The sequence below is a fragment of the Nuphar pumila genome, chromosome 1 (genome assembly GCF_984573655.1).
Source record: "Nuphar pumila chromosome 1, dmNupPumi1.hap1.1, whole genome shotgun sequence".
NCBI classification, from domain to species: domain Eukaryota; kingdom Viridiplantae; phylum Streptophyta; class Magnoliopsida; order Nymphaeales; family Nymphaeaceae; genus Nuphar; species Nuphar pumila.
In genome coordinates this window covers 1773235-1786887 of record NC_143249.1, presented here as the reverse complement: position 1 = coordinate 1786887, position 13653 = coordinate 1773235, and positions in this window count along the sequence as shown.

Sequence of the window (13653 nt, the reverse complement as noted above, 5' to 3'; positions counted from 1 at the left end):
CATACCCTTCATCCCCGGTCCAAACAGGGCGAGGCGGGGCCTCGCTTTCTCCCGGTCCATTTCCATCCCTAACGCCACTATTCATCATTGATTTGTTTATACCATAGTCTTTTGTATGGAATCGATAACCATTTATGATGTACCCATTGTAACATTGCACAACTTTGGTCGGTCCATTTTGTAAATCACATATTCCTTGATCATTAACATCACCATGGCGGACCTACAAACATAAACAATGATTGTGATCACGACTAATTAAGTAACTTAATGTTGTTTACAAGTACACAATTTATATGAGCGTCCTTACCAATTCTTTCAACCACTCCACATACTTAGTTTCGTATTTTTTTTGTACTTCTGCATCAGTGAGATGTGAAACTTCCTTTCGCAAATCCAGATCAAATCGTCTGCAAACTACAAATACTTATATTACCGAACTATGTATGCATGTATAGAACATAAAAGGATTTAGATTTGTGTTGTGTCGACATATACTTACTCGATGTATGGGTCGATCACTGAGCAATTAAAAAGAATATAGATGTGTGCTACGTCTTGCTCTCGATCTGCCAAGAGTCTTGATTAGCAACAACCAAATGCATGCCCAAGTGGTTGAAATATTGATAGTTTGTCACCTACAGTTACTTGTTCCCCATCATTGTTACGAGATGGGCATGTGTAACATGTTGGAATGTGAGGTTCAAAGTACATAGATGAGAAATTTGAAATCTCGTTTAAAGTGTACGCCTCACAAATATAACCTTATACTCTTGTTTTATTATGAACCTTTTTTTTGAGGTCAAACATGCATCTGTCAAAAATATACATTTCAAATTTAAAATATCTATCATTAAAGAGACAAATATAAGAAAACATATACCTTTCAAATAGGTACGTCCACCGATATTGCACAGGACCATGAACCCTTAGTTCATATGGCAAATGTATGATCAAATATTTCATAACATCGAAAAATGCTGGCAGAAAAATCTTTTCTAGCAGACAAACAGTAGTGATGACAGAGTCCTCAAGATTCTTCACATCAGATACTACGACTTCTGATGCGCACAATGTTCTAAAAAATTCACTCAACTCAATCAATACCCCCATATAGGTTTGTCTAACATATCATGAAATGTTAGGGGTATCAATCGTTGCATAAAGATATGACAATCATGGCTCTTCAACCCATATAACCGTCCATTGTCAATCTTCACAGCCCGAGTAATGTTAGAGACATATCCATCTGAAAATCTTAACTGCCTCAACCAATGACATACATGCTTTATTTGATCAGGTCCAAGCACGTACATTGCCTTTGGTTTCAGTACTTTGCCATTATACTCTTTGAGTTTCAATTTTGGTCTTTTATATATTACTTTTAAATCCATACAGGCCTTCAGATTATCCTTCGTTTTTCCTTTAACATTCATTACTGTATTGAACACATTATCAAACACATTTTTCTCCACATGCATCACTTCCAAATTATGTCGTATCAATAGGGTCGGCTAATATGGTAGTTCCCAAAAATCTCTATGTCAGACAATCTTGTGGCTGAACCTTCCATTTTAGTTGTACCTGCTTGAAACACATTCCTTTGTCGTCGAAACGAATGGTCGCTGGATAGAAATCGACGATGACACTCAAACCAGCAAGTCTTCCTTCCATGCGTCAATCTAAAAGTTTTTGTATCCTCCATGCAGTACGTACATGCCAACCTCCTATGTGTGCTCCAACCAGATAGCATACCATATGGAGGGAAGTCACTGATTGTTCATAGAACAACGACCTTCATATTGAAATTTTGTTTTTTCTGAGCATCATATGTGGTAACACCGTCATCTCATAATACTTTTAGTTCATCAATTAATGGCCTTAAATATACATCCAAGATTTTGGCCAAGTGAGGTCGGACTAGGGATCAATAGAGACAAGAAAAGATTTGGATGCTTCATACACAAGCTTGGTGGAAGGTTGTATAGAGTTACAAATACTGGCCAGCATGAGTATGGAGTTGATCTACCCCCAAATGGATTAAATCCATATGTACATAGACCGAGTCTAACATTTCTCACTTTCATTGTGAAGTTCTGATGAGTACGATCAAAGTGCTTCCTAGCTTTCGCGTCAACAGGATGCGTGATCTTGTCTTCATCATCTCGAACTTTATTTGCATGTCATCTCATGTGTTTAGTTGTCCTTGAAGACATATACAATCGTTGCAATCTAAGAGTGATAGGAAAATAGCGGAGCGACTTGTATGAAACTTCTTTTGATCTTATGCTACCATTGCCTCTTGTCTTTGACTTAAACCGAGGATGCCCACATGACAAGCATGATATTTTGTTTTCCTGATCCTTGAAATACAACATGCAGTGATTTGGACAACCATCTATCTTTTTATACCCCATACCTAGAGCATTGACCATAACTTTCGCACGATAGAAATTTTGTGGCAATTTCTTATTTTTGGACAACATACTCTTCACAATCATACACAAACAGCCAAAACATGATTGACTCAAATTATACTCAGACTTCAAATTTATTAGTTGAAGAACTGCAAACAAGATAGTGCGACTCTCGCAACCGTTCCAAATTGGCTCATCAACATCTCTAAGTAAATCATACAATCTTCTAGCTGCAACGTTTGGTGATTCTTCATCTACTGCAGTTGTTACATCACTAGAACCCATAGCAGAACCCAGTTCTGTTCCTGTGGCATCAAATCTCAAATCCATATATGGATTATCGTGCACAACACTCACCCGTGCATCAAGATTGTTTCTAAATTTTTCACCATGAAATATCCAATTCTGATAATCACTCACAAAACCCTTCCTGTATAGGTGATGTCTAACGCCATGAGGTTCTGCAAATTGATTGTTCTTACAAATCTTACAAGGACACCTAATACGACCTGTGGGATCCACTGTACTGACACTTGTCATTTCAAATTCAATAAAACTTTTAACATCATTCATATATTCATGCGATAACTTATTGTCAACTATTCTACGGTACATCCATTCACGGTTTGCAGTCATTTTGTCATATGATGTTACAAATAGTATCTTAACCAGTTAAAAGAGAATCATCAAAATGTTATGATGAAGAAAATATCAAATTTATCATGCAATATAAGATGTCATACAATCACAAGAATTATGATGCATGTATTGATAACTTAATATTTTCATGTGCAAACTATTCATAACATGATACATTCATTTGAAGCATTTTTTATTATACAATTTCACATGTAAGTCATAATCAAATTGAAAGTAACCACATGCAAACATGGATACAATCACATCAAACATTGCAATACATCGAAAACATTCATATCAAAAAAATGTCAAACATGTGCCTGCAACAAACACACTCCAATATCCTGCTAACTACTACTATGCCTAGCATGAAATCCGTACTCAAAAAATAAGAACACTTATATTCTCATACATTAAAATCATGCTCAGCATGATCTCCAAACTCCAACAAAGCAGTCCTAGATATCAACAACTAAGTGAGTGTGTGAACAGTAAAGTATTGCATCCAATAAATTAAATAACATGTGATGTGTTTGCATCACTTACTCACCACGGGTATTTACTCGATTTGCATTATTTTTGTCACTTACTTATCACGGGTGGCGGGGCACAAACAAGATCCGTTGAAAAATATGCAAGAGACACTGTGTTAGAATGAAAAAGAAAAAATTTAGAATAAATATCAAAGTCGGACATGATTCCGGCAAGGCGGAACGCCTCCCAAGCATCGACCACCTCTCCGTTCGGCCCAACAGGTTTTTGAGTTCGGCCAGCCAGTCAGTAGGCCATCGATGTATGACAGCGAAACAAGGTCTCTGGAGGAAGGGGTCGCCCTCCCTGCTGAAAAAAAAAATGAGGTCGGGGGGGCGACCCCCTGCCAGAAAAAAATGAGGCAGAGGGTCGCCCCCCCTGCCGGAAAAGCAGGGGGTCTCCCCCCCTACCGGAAAAGCAGGGGGTCGCCCCCCCTGCCAGAAAAGCAGAGGGGTCAAAATCCTCTGTCGAAAGCAAAAAATGAGGTAGGGAGTCGCCCCCCTGCCCCAAAAAAAAAGAGGCAGGGGGCGACCCCCTGCCCGAATAAAAAAATGAGGCAAGAGGGGCGACCCCTTGCCACAAAAAAAAGATGCAGGAGGTCACCCCCCCCCCTGCCAAAAAAAAAGTGGCAGGGGGGCGACCCCCTGTCGAAAAAAAAATGAGGCAGGGGGTTGCCCCCAACCCCTGGCGGAAAAAAAAAGGCAAGGGGGGCGACCGCCTGCCCGAATAAAAAAACAAGGTAGAGGGGGCGACCCCCTACCGAAAAAAAAATGAGGCAGGGGGTCACCCCCCCCCCCCTGCAAAAAAAAAAGGGGCGACCCCCTACCGAAAAAAAAAAATGAGGCAGGTGCCCCCCTTACCGAAAAAAAAAGAACGAGGCAGGGGGGCGACCCCCTGCCGAAAAAAATGACCCACTTACCTGGGAGACGTCGGGTGGCGGGCAGGGGGTGACGGGCGACGATGGGCCGGGGGAGGGATGGGCGGCGGAATGTGGGGACGATGGGCCGAGGGAGAGATGGGCGGCAGAATGGGGGACGATGGGCCGGGAGAGAGATGGGCGGCGGAACGGGGGGCGACGAGTAGTGGGCGGCGGGCCGATGTGCGTCGGGCGGGAGAGGGCGGCGGCTGGGGAAGTGCGTTGGGCGGGAGATACAAAACAGGAAAGAGAAAAAAGGGTTCTGATTAGGGATTTACGGGAAACTTAGCGACGGCCTACTTCCGTCGCAAATTTACATGACCAGTTAGCGACGGAATATTTCTGTCGCTAACGTCATCGCTACGTAGCGACAAAAAAACCTATATCGCCAAATCCGTCTCTAAATGCCACGGGTATTGTGACAAAAACCTGACATCGCTAAGCTATTGCTAATTAGCAACAGATTTGGCAACGGAAGTTTTTCTGTCGCTATTTTCATAAATATTACGAATTTTAGCGATGGATTTGTTTCTCTTGTTAATCCGCCGCAAAGTTGTGACAAAAAAATTAGTCGCTAAATTTTGTCGCTAATGGCCATTTTTCTTGTAGTGAAATAACTTAGTTGAAATTTCCCTTTAATGATGTTCAAGTGAAAGTGACTTACCCTACAGATCTAATGTGTGATAATCAAGTTGTGATTCATATAGCAACAAATCCAGTCTTTCATGAAAGAACAAAACACATCGATATTGACTGTCATTTGATTCAAAAAAAGCTCATCGATGGTGTTATTAGGACTATCTATGTTCAATCAAAGAATCAAGTTGTCGACCTCTTTACAAAGGCCCAGGGGAAGGAACAATCTATGGTTTTAGTTGGCAAACAGGGAGTTTTGGATCTCCACTCTCCAGTTCGAGGGAGAGTGTTGAGATAACGATATCAAGAAAGCTTGTGCTTATTTGATCAACATATCATGAGGATATGAATGTCTACAATCAATGGTTCTATCATCATTTGGAAAGACACATGAGCAATTTTCTAAGAATCCACAATTTAGTTTTTTGTATGTAGCTACCTTCTATTTTTGTTTTATACTCTTGTAAATCTGTAATCATAGTAATCCCATAAAATGAGGGAACTACATCTTTTTATACACTATTGTACTCAACCTTAAGAATAGTGAGAAAATTCAAGTTTCTCCCATTGGTCTCATCTGCCAACTTCACAGAACTTCAGTGGGATAAATGATAAGTATGATGTCGCAACCATGATAAGAGGAGAATTGAACCACGAGAGCTTACACTATGGGCTCTGATATCATAAGTGAAAAAGAAGAGATGTGAGGGAAAGAGTAAGTGAGAGAGAAAGATAAAGGACACAAGGAATATGTGGGTCGGCATATTAGCCTATATCTATGGGAAAGATATGAAGTTCACTTTACTATTCATTAAGCTTTATAATATATAGACTTTCTAATCTCATAGTTTTCAGTTTCATATTTTCTATATTTTCTATATTGCCTATTTAATACATTTGAATCATCAAGCAAAGATCATGAATTAAAAAATCTTATTTTCGTTTGTGTTGGCGATAAGATAAGATTTATCCTTGAACATTACCATAGTGCTAGCAGAGTAGATATCCTTTCTATTTGAATTAAGGATGGACTCCTTTCCATTAGAGTCGACTTTATCAAATTCAATCCTCCTTTCCAATAGATAGATATTCTAAGATTATGGCAGGTCAGACAACATTTTGAATGCATATCCATTCTTTGGATAAGGACATGTCAATTGGTACAAGTCCTAATCTTATGCATAATTTAAAGAGGAATGTTGTATCTAGTCAGATAACGTGTCAAATTCATATTGATTCTTAGGATACAGACGTGCCAATCGATGTAGGTCTTAGTTATATGCCTAATTTGAAGGAGAAGGTTGTGATTGATTCCCTATTGACTAAGGAAAGCTCAGATGGGTCGTCCGACAAGGAGAATATGATGGGGCAGGTCAAACTAGCATTATCTGGATCCAAACAAAGTAGAAGAGGATCTCTTGAGGGGTCCAACAACAATCTTGCTATAGTAATAGCTGACCGGTCAAGAAATCTTACCATTACTGGTGCTAATTAGCCCCAGTAAAAGTTTTCCTATCGTTTGTACGAACCTTTACTGGCTCTAACATAGCACCAATAAAGTGTTGTCGCTAATGCATAGCATCAAAAAAGGCATTTTTATTGGCTCTAAAATAGCATAAAAAAATTTGACACAAAAAATGTTATAAAAAACCTCTTTCCTGGTTGTAAAACCCGACTCTTTAAAAAAAAATGGATCTAGACCCGACACTCCCCCCCCCCCTCCTGTGTTTTCTATTTAAACACAGGGGGTCTCCCCTTTACAAAAAAGGGAAAAGCACCCCCCCTCCTCTGTGTGACCTCTCGCACCCTCCTTCTCTCTCCCTCCTCATACTGCTCTCCCTCTCCCTTCACTCGAGCCAGAGCCCCGTCGGAGTTGCACCCCCCCCCCACACACACACACACCACCCCCCACCCCCGCAAGTACGTACTCTCTTCTCTATGCCACTCTTTGTCGCCCCTTGCCTTTTCCTTTTTTTAGACCAATGGGTATGGGGCGACACCCTCTGCCTCCTCCCTTTCCGACAGACAGAGGCGACCCCCCTGCTGCCTCCTCTTTTCCAACCGGAAGGCAAGGGTGCAACCCTGCTCTTTTACTTATGGGCTCGGGCTAGACCGAGCACAGTCCGCACTTGTCAAAGCAAGACCAAGCTCAAGCTCGGTCCCGTTCACTGTCAAGGCCAAGCAACCAAGCTTTTCTGACCTCGGGCCCTTGTGACACGATCATGACACAAAACACATAAATTTTAAAAAGGATTTTCCTTGTTAGTATTTTCTCAATACGACGAATACTTTAGCGTACCCCATCGACTCAACGAACTCTATGTGTGCACAGAGGCACGAGCCACTTATCACTTATGCTAAAAAACATCGGCAAAACCGTCATTCTTCAAGGTAGGAGAAAGTTAAACGAAGGACAATGAACAGACAAATCTTAAAACTTGTGATATATATATATATGTATTTAATTCAAGGACGCAGTTTTGCGATCCTTGTCCTCTTTCCTTTATGTCATTTACTTTTCCACCACGCTCTTATATGCACAGGCTACTGCTTACGCCTTTATTTAGCCAAGGTACGATTTCGTACCTCATGCACTGCTTATACAATTTATTTAACTTGATGTGCGATTTTGCACATCAAGTACTGCTTTATGTTATATACTTTGCCACCACGCTATCGTGCATAGGCTACTGCTTACGCATTTATATAGCTGAGGTACAATTTCATACCTCATGCACTACTTACGCACTTATTTAGCTTGATGTGCGGTTTCGCACATCGAGTCTTGCTTTATACATTGCCCTCGCGCTATAATGTGCACATACCTGCATTATGTAATATATACATTATTCATATATAAATGCAACCTTGTAAGTCATGCAAGTGCGTATTCTATCCTACCCTGTGTCATGCTTGCTCTTTTATAAAAGACACATATTTGCATATGAGCGCTAAAATTTTAAAGAAAAGGGATTTCTTTCGAGAATCTAGCATTCCAAAAATGCGTAGTTTTGAAAAGCAAGATTTGAACACTTGGGGTTGCCTAATTGCAACTAAGTTTTTCCCAAACCAGCACAATAGGAGGAAATGTTTTAACTTTGATTTAATATTCGATATGACATGGATATCCCCGAATGGGAGCATGAGAATGTGTTTGGTTGGGGTTTCTTCTAAGAAATCCATACTCCTTTTATCGTAAGCAGTATCGCGAGACATGCATAATATTTTGATACTACAATAATTGAATGAGAGATTCATGATGACCTCGTATCGTGCAAATTGCATAATGATATAAAAGTAGTTTAAAAGACCAAATCATGTCAAACTAAACTAAAATGATTACATTGTTTCTTTCATAAAATATTGGAGTTAGGGTTTCTTTTGAGAAACTGATACCCCTCTCATCGTAGAAATACTATCAGACATGCACAAATGTTAGTACTACGGTGATTGGATGAGAGGTTTATAGTAATCTCGAAGTGTGCAAAATACACATTGTTGAAATCATATAATGGTGATGATCGCCTTTACAGGCAAGATGCTCTAGCTGTCTTGTAACACTAGAGCACGTTGAATGGGTATTCAATTAAATAAAACCTGACATACTCATTCTACTATTTGTTTTCATCAAGGGAGAGGATGGGATGATATAAAAACTCTGATGATCAAGTTGTTAACAACCACCCCTCCGGAAGATGACTCGGTGTCCTCAGTCATCGCAGTTAGGGGATGGCACTACCAAAAATTATCTTACGTGGTAGATCCTATGAACTTCTGCAAAAGTTGAATGCATCCTTTGCCATAAATGCCTTTAGGAAATCCTCTCTCGGTCATCGACCATCCCCTTAAGAACAGACTCAATTAGCTGTTTGGAGTTTAAAAAATAATAGCATAACAAACTCTTAGACAGTCTCAATTGTTTCAAAGTTTCTCTCATGTGCATACCCTTAGTATAACTAATATCGAAACAAAGTTATCTTGTTCACTTTACTTATATTGAATTGCATATCGTGTATGAAATAAATGCATATGTTAGATATGTTCTAAATTATTACTTGTACACCTACCAATGTTTCATGAAACTGACCCATCTTATGGGTACATGTGATGATTAGGTCTGAGCAACAGACAATAATACAATTGCAAGATGGCATCAAGATCTCATTGTTTCTTCTAGCTTTTCGCATTCTATATATATCTTTTGGGTTTTTAAATTTTGTATAAGAGTTTTCTAAGAAAATCCCATTTTGTACAAACTTGAAATTATCTTTTAATGCATATGGTTTTTTTAAATATTGTTACAAAGATGTAAATCCATTGTGAAATAGAAGTTTTACGGTAATGCACCCAAGGTTTATCGATTTGTCATTTCAAAAATCATTTCCGCTTATTTGCTAAAACAAAAACTCTGAAAAATAAAGGATTTTTAAGTCACTTTTAAGTTCTTCTAAAAGTTTACAAGTTTAAAATTTTGGGGCGTTATACTAGCACTAAAATAGTGCTAAAAAAATACCTTTTTAGGTACTATTTTAGCACCCGTGATAGTTTGAAACTGCTTATACATACATTCATTTATTTCATTTTGTCTAAATGAATATGCTCATTCATTCTAAAATAAACCTGCTCATACATACATTCAATTTTTGCATTCAATATGAACAAACTCTCACAATCACTAATTTATTCATTCATTACTAAATGAACATGTTTCTATATATATATATATATATATATATATATATATTCATTGAAAAATGAACCTTCTCATACATACATACATTCAATCATTCCTTAAAAAATGAATATACTCGTACGTGCATGCATTCATTTAAAAATAAACCAGTCCATACATTCAATCATTTCATTAATTCGAAATGAATCTGCTCATTCATTTCATTCATTCATAAATGAACATGCATATACATACATTCATTTTTTGCATCCAATATGAACCAACTCTTCATTTGTTCAGTTATTCATTCATCACCAAAATGAACATGCTTATACATACATTCAATTAAAAATAAATTTGTTCATACATTCATTTATTCATTCAATTAACTTGAAGTAGTTTATACATTCACTCATTTTGCTCATTCTAAATTATACTTCTCATTTATTTCATTTATTCTAAATCATACTTCTCATTCATTTCATTCATTCAATAATGAACCTCCATAACTCCAACCCAATAACTTCAATATTCACACTTGAAGCCGTATAAGAAACACAACATTTAAAGCATACATACACACAACTATATATATTTCTTCCTTCAACCCTCCATAACTATAATATTTACATTTAAAGCACTGTAAGAAACACAATATTTAAAGCATATATACACTCAACTATATATATTTCTTCATTTAACCCTCCATAACTCCAACATTCACATTTGAAGTCATACAAAAAATACAACATTTGAAACATACGTGCATACATACAACTATATATATTTCTTTCTTTAACCCTCCATAACTCCAATATTCACAGTTCCTTTTGAAAGAGTGAAATCTTATTTGCTGGGGATGATATATGATTTATTGAATCTAGGTCATGATGCATTCATGATACACATTTAAAGAGGAGATAGTTTGAAAGTTCATGCATATATACAAATCTATAAAAATTTACACATATAAACAATGTCAGATAACAAAAAAAACAAGTTTTGTTTCAAATATATACAGTCAGTTTGAAATTTCATGAATTACATAAAGGGGAGACAATTACCTTATGCTTCTATCCTGAGCGAAGGCATACAATAGCCAAAACACATGTATGCCCTCTTATCCTACTAGCTACTACATTGAAAAAATATGCAATGATTATTTGTTAGTTACATAAACAACACTCCATTGTTAATATCACATAGCAAATACCTAATGACTTAGCTGATGTTTCAGATTCCAGTATTGATACTTGTGATGATACTAGTCTAGAATTTTCCATCTATTGAAAATTGAGTAATAATTTTAAATATGAATATTATATAAAAAAAACAGATTTAGCATGAATTCAATAAATATATTATAAAATTAAGAATTAAATATAAAACCCCTCAAACCTAAATCACATATAAGAAAAAAAATATAGATTTTACATACATTCACTCAATAAATAACAAAATTAGCAATTAAAATGCAAAACCCTTAAAATCTAAATCATAGATGAAAAAAAATTAGATTTTGCATGTATTCACTAAAAAAGTAATAAAATTAGAAATTAAAATACAAAACCCCTAAAATCTAAATCATACATGAGAAAAATAAATAAATTTAGTATGCATTCATAAAATAAATTATATAATTAATAATTAAAATACAATACCTCTAAAATCAAAATCACATATGAGAAAAAAATCAAATTTAATTTGCATTTACTCAATAAATAATAATATAAAATAATTAAAATGCAAAACCCCTAAAATATAAATCAAACATGAAAAAAAAAAGATTTAGAATGCATTCTCTCAATAAACAATAAAATTAGCAATTAAAATGCAAAACCCCTAAAATCTAAATCATACATGAAAAAAAATCAGATTTAGCATCCATTCACTTAATAAAAAACAACATTAAAAATTAAATATAAAATACCTAAATTTAAATCATACATGAGAAAAAATGGATTTAACATGCATTCACTAAATAAATTATAAAATAAAAAATTAAAATATAAAATATAAAACCCTTAAATTCTAAATCATATATAAAAAAATAAAATAAAATTGGTATGCATTTACAGAATAAATTATATAATTAAAAATTAAAATATAAAACCCTAAAAATCTATATAATATATGAAAAAATAAATTAGATTTAAAATGTATTCACTCAATAAATAATAAAATTAGCAATCAAAATGCAAATCCCTAAAATCTAAATTATACTTGAGAAAAAAATCTAATTTTACCTTCCACTCACTCAATAAATAATAAAAGTTGGAATTAAAATGCAGAACCCTTAAAATATAAATTATATATAAAAAATAGATTTATCATTCATTTACTAAATAGATTACAAAATTAGGAATTAAAATACAAACCTCTAAAATCTAAATAATACTTAGAAATAAAATCAAACTATGCATGTATTCACTAAATAAATTTCTAAATTATCAATTAAAATACAAAACTCTTACAATCAAAATCAAACTTGAAAATAAATTAGATTAATCATGCATTCACTAAATAAATTTTAAAATTAGAAGTTAAAATATAAAACCTCTAAAATTCAAATCATACTTAATAAAAAAATCAGATTTAACATGCATTCACTAATTAAATTATAAAATTAATAATTAAAATACAAAACCCATAAAATCAAAATCACGCTACAAAAAAAATGAATTAAGAATGCATTCACTAAATAAATTCTAAAATTAAAAATTAAAATGCAAAACCACTAAAATTTAAATCGTACTTGAAAAAAAATGAATTAAGCATGCATTCACTAAATAAAATTCTAAATTAGAAATTAAAATACAAAACCCTTAAAATCTAAATCATACTTAAAAATAAAATCAGATTAAGTAAGCATACACTAAATAAAAATTTAAATTATCAACTAAAATATAAAACCACTACAATTTAAATCATACTTAAAAATAAAATTTGGTTAAGAATGCATTCACTAAATAAATTATAAAATTAGTAATTAAAATACAAAACCTTTAAAATCTAAAGTATACATGAGAAAAAAAATCAGATTTAGCATGCATTAACTTAAAAAATTATAAAATTAATAATTAAAATATAAAACCCTTAAAATCTAAATCATATTTGAAAAAAATCAAATTTAGTATGCATTCACTAAATAAAATTTTAAATTAGTAATTAAAATATAAAACTCTTAAAATCTAAATCATACTTCAAAATAAAATAGGATTGACAAAATTTCTAAATTAATAATTAAAATATAAAACCCCTAAAATTTAAATCATACTTAAAAATAAAATCAAATTAAGCATGTATTCACTAAATAAAATTTTAAATTAAAAATTAAAATACAAAACCCTTAAACTCTAAATCTTACTTGAAAATAAATTTGGGTTAAGCATGCATTCACTAAATAAATTACAAAATTAGTAGTTAAAATAGAAAACCCTAAAAATCTAAAATATACACGAGAACAAAAATTAGATTTATCTTGTATTCATTCAATAAATTATAAAATTAGCAAATAAAATACAAAACCCTTAAAATATAAATCATACTTGAAAAAAAATAGATTTAACATGCATTTACCAACTAAAAATTCAACTTAGAAATTAAAATATAAATAAACTAAAATCTAAATCATACTTGAAAAACAATTGGATTCAGCATGCATTCACTAAATAAAATTTAAAATTAGTAATTAAAATATAAAACCCCTAAAATATAAATCATGCTTAAAAATGAAATCGGATTAAGCATGCATTCAATAAATAAATTTCTAAATTAGTAATTAAAATATAAAACCCCTAAAATCTAAATCATACATGAAAATAAAATCAAATTAAGCATGA